General features: G+C 48.2%; 1 non-coding gene across 1 annotated transcript; it reads right to left on the bottom strand.

Annotated features, from left to right (window-relative positions):
- Window positions 1-3,438: 3,438 nt before the first annotated feature.
- On the bottom strand, window positions 3,439-3,510 carry Trnar-ccu (transfer RNA arginine (anticodon CCU)). The gene has a single exon. It is a non-coding gene; the product is annotated as a tRNA-Arg (tRNA).
- Window positions 3,511-4,219: the final 709 nt, after the last annotated feature.

The raw sequence follows: 4,219 nt of genomic DNA, 5'->3' as shown, positions 1-4,219 counted from the left end.
CACACGATCGCTCATGTATTGAACTGCGGGTACCGCTGCAACCTGGACCTGAACCCGCTACCACTACTTTAGGAGCAGAATCACGTTATCACAGCATATGGTGATGTCACGTAGAGTGGTTAAGAAGGGCTGTAGTCGTCGAGGGAGGTCTTTCCTTGAAGATTACGTGCTGTTTCACAAGTGACTGTATTCAACTGTCAAGCACAAGTGACTAAGCAGGAAACGACGTTTTTCTATTATTCGAGATTTGTAGCAGAAATGAAATAGGATACGTCTGCAATAATCACGCGCACAGAGTGTACATTTCAGCAGTGAATTTCGCTGCATCTTCCTGCAATTGTTGGCGCCTCGGCATTACAGATTTTCTTTCTTTTTCTTCCTTTTGCTAAAAGCGATACAGACGTGAATGAAACTGGCATACTTGTTCCTTCGCGCTGTTGGTGATTTGTGGGACACCGACGTAATATGAAAGCGGGACCGACTAAGTCGCAGGAAACCAAAATCATATTGTATATGCCGAGCGTCACTACTTGAGAGAAGAGTGTACTCACCTGCAAGTGTAGACGCTATCGCAGCGGCAGCCTTCTTTCCCCGCGAGGGTTTCCTTCCGCACTGCGTCGAGGGGACCGTCGGCTAAGCGTGTGAGCGTCCAGAGAAAGGCTCGACCCCCGAAGGCTTATCAGCTCAACTTCACCAACAGCATTCTATCGGAGGTTTTGTCGTGTCGGATAAGAGAGTAGATGAGTAAGCGCACGCTGACGACACACGCCGCACTACAGGAACCAGGTCCACATGGCGAGACGAAGCGTCGCCGATTTCAACGCACATCAGCAAAAACGGCTTCGCGTGAGATCGGGTTTCCACACGAGCGGCGATACCAACCAGCGCCGGGCATGTATCGCAGACCGGCAAAACAGATAAAATATGGTGTGCCGCGATTCTGGCCGAGCACAACAGCCGTCGATTCCAGTCGACGCAAACGTTTCCGGCGCGAGCTGGCCTTGCTCTGTACTGCTGTGCGCCGCTTAGAATCGGTCATCACAGCGTCGGGCGTTGCAACAGTGCACCACCCACCCATCGGGCAATGTGAAATAATGTGCTCTGGTGTCTAGAGGTGCTCACCATCATAAAATGGCAACCGTCGAATCGTTAATCACGAACTGCAATGCGGGGGGTCGTCGACCTCTCATGGACCTTCGCCGTAATCAGCGTTTTTTATGTTCACTGCAGGTCCCTCCCAATGATATCCAATTTACCGGGCCTCGCGCGAGTTCGTTCAATTTTATGCCTACAAGTTTCCTAATATTATCACCCCGCCTGCCGTCTTCAGCTGCGTCCCTTGGCATCGATTACCTTGGCCTTCTCTTACCTGTCCTATAAGCACACAGGCGAGCGCATCGGGGAAGCGAGTATAGGTGTCATGGCTTCGAGTGGCGCTGGCGAAAATTTCCAGGATTACGCGTACAAACATACCCAATAAACTGGAAGGGGCAATGGCTGCCGTCGTAGCTGAGTTGGTAGAACATCGGACGCGGAATTTGATGGTGGTCGGTTGGGTCTCTACCGACGACATCTTGTTTTTTCGTCCACTTTCCATTCGTCGATATCTATTCCATAATTACACGAAAGTTTAACGGGCCATGACACTCAATTTTCGACCATAGTTTGTGTTATCTGGATTAATCCTTGTGCGTTCACAAACAAGCTGGCGAAATGTTAGCGCGTTTGCTCGAGCAATTAATTTGTAATTGAGTATATTTATAAACACGCGAGGGGGCCCGACAGCCGAGCAACACTGGCGCACTGGAGTCATGATGTAAGCAGCTTTTTGCTGTGCGTGCATACCAGCGAACGATTTGGTTCCGGGCTCAGCTGCGCGTGCAATCGAGCTAATGCCTTGGCGTAGAAATGGAGCGATTTGCAATGGCTGAAACTCGGTTCCGCTACACGCAGTACATGACGTCACACACGCCGTGCCAAAATGGCGGTCGGCGGGGTTTATAGCCGGTGACTTTTAGGGCTTATTTTGCACTGAAATATTCATTTAGAGTCCATTCTTCATATATGTATAGGCACAATAGACCTTTTTACCATTCGCTAAACACCGCAAGGGCGACCGTGTCATGACCCCTTTAAAAACTACAAGTAATATCCAGCAATACGGCTGTTTGGCCTAGTAAGGAACGGTTCATCTTTTAAGAAGCGCAATTTTTTTCATTTCACAGCACAAGGATGACTGCATTAGTCATCCTTCAATAGCCCTATCAGACAAAGAGATACACCTGCCTTCTGCATTTGTGTGAATGACTTTTTTATGTTGTTTTAGCGATGTGCGCTAAGGCATTAGCAGATGTGATTTGCGCAGTTCCGTTGGAATAAAAATCCGAGTTGTTTCGATAATAAAATCAGTTGTTAGGAAGCGCTTGTCCTGTGTGTGTCTATGCTTCGTCCCCGTATCATTTTGCGCTTCTTAAGAGATGAAGTAATATCCGCTATGCTCCATTAGGTGACCTCACCAAACTTTCGCGATGCCTCCGGCTGGCTAATTGCATAAGAGGCAACATCAAAACTGAGCAGATGTTATAGTTTTGCAGAGGCCTGGATTTGTGAGCGGCCCGATGTGCTTTCGGCCACATGGGTCCACACTCTTAGAACAAAGGGAGTACCCCGACGTCCTTTGCGAGAGTTTTGGCTTGTCCTGCTGGGCACTCCCTTTTCCGGGATGAAACAACGCCCTCTAGACAGGGAGTGATTCAACTCCTCCTCATGGAGTACAGTACTCCGTCTGCGATAGAGTGAAAGAACTCCTCCGAGGGAGTAAAGCTATCACGTTGAAACAGCTTTGAAATAAAATTAGTCGAGCACAGAAAATGGCACATTCATACGCGCACACATTCACGCAACCAAAGCACGTAGAGCGCTCGCAACCAAAACGCATACATTAGAGGATTTTAGTCTCTCCGGCACACCGCTATACGCAAAATGCTATGCGTGTACCGGAATACCGGGTGTGAACTGCGCATGCGCACGCCCGGTAAACATGGCCGCGCCGCTGAAAGCGATTGCCGTCCACCTCTAATCTATCAAGTGGCCGTCGCGCGCTCTCTCGCTCGTTATCTCCGAACTGATGCTTTTATTTGCTTTAGGTTCACGTCCTTAAGCTTCGACAGCAAGGTATTCGTGTCGATTCAGCACCGTTTTCGAGAGCCATACTCAAATATTCAATGATGTAGGCTTAGCGAGTGACAATCCCGAAATGTCGGAGGTCATACATTATGTGTTTCTTGGAAAGAAGATTTTTTTAAGGGCTCGTTTTTCGTTGTTAGGCACAATATTAATTGGAACTAACAGACAATAATGCCACAGGAAGTATACAGGACGTTATTTGTAGTAATTAGGATATAAATGTGAAGAAAGAAAGTGGACGAAAAGATAACTTGCCGCCGGCAGGGACCGAACCTGCGGTCTTCGAATAAGGCGTCCGATGCTCTACCACTGAGCTACGGCGGCGGTCATCTCCCCGTCCAATTTATAGGGTATATATGTGGATTTAAAATTAGGAGTGTTAGTCAACGCCCATCGCAGTGATGGCGGCGAGTGTGGAACACTCTTTTTTCTGCCTTTTCTGGCGTCACGTAGCACGTGATCTATTTACGAGCAAGCAGCTGACCAATAATCCCTCGCATACTACCTGAAGGCATCAAGTCTGCCAGAACGAGACCCCCGCTATGAGTGAAGGAAAGAACATTATTTTTTAAGGGCTCGTTTTTCGTTGTTAGGCACAACATTAATTAGAACTAACAGACAATAATGCCACAGAAAGTATACAGGACGGCCTTTGTAGTAATTAGGATATAAATGTGAAGAAAGAAAGTGGACGGAAAGATAACTTGCCGCCGGCAGGGACCGAACATGTGTTTGTTAGTTGTTTTTATCCTCCATAGCTGGCGCAACTTGACGCGGCGGCAGCTACGGCACACGGTATCCGGTAATGTGCTACGCCTTCGCTTTACCGGAATACCGGACAGACTAAAATACTCTATTAAAACAGAACCTTCCCGCTCTCTTAGGGAGAGATGTGAACGCAGGTGCAATGTCAGTGAGCGTTTCGCTAGACTGTTAGTCAAATACTCGCTGGAATCCACGCCTGCAGGCAGGAAATCCGTTCAAATTACGGCCGCTGCTAGTCAATTCATTATGTGACTCCGTAGGCGGCTCC

This window comes from Rhipicephalus sanguineus, chromosome 6 (assembly GCF_013339695.2).
Source record: "Rhipicephalus sanguineus isolate Rsan-2018 chromosome 6, BIME_Rsan_1.4, whole genome shotgun sequence".
Lineage (NCBI taxonomy): Eukaryota > Metazoa > Arthropoda > Arachnida > Ixodida > Ixodidae > Rhipicephalus > Rhipicephalus sanguineus.
The sequence above is the reverse complement of the archived record's forward strand: the minus strand, read 5'-3'. Positions and strand labels throughout refer to the sequence as shown.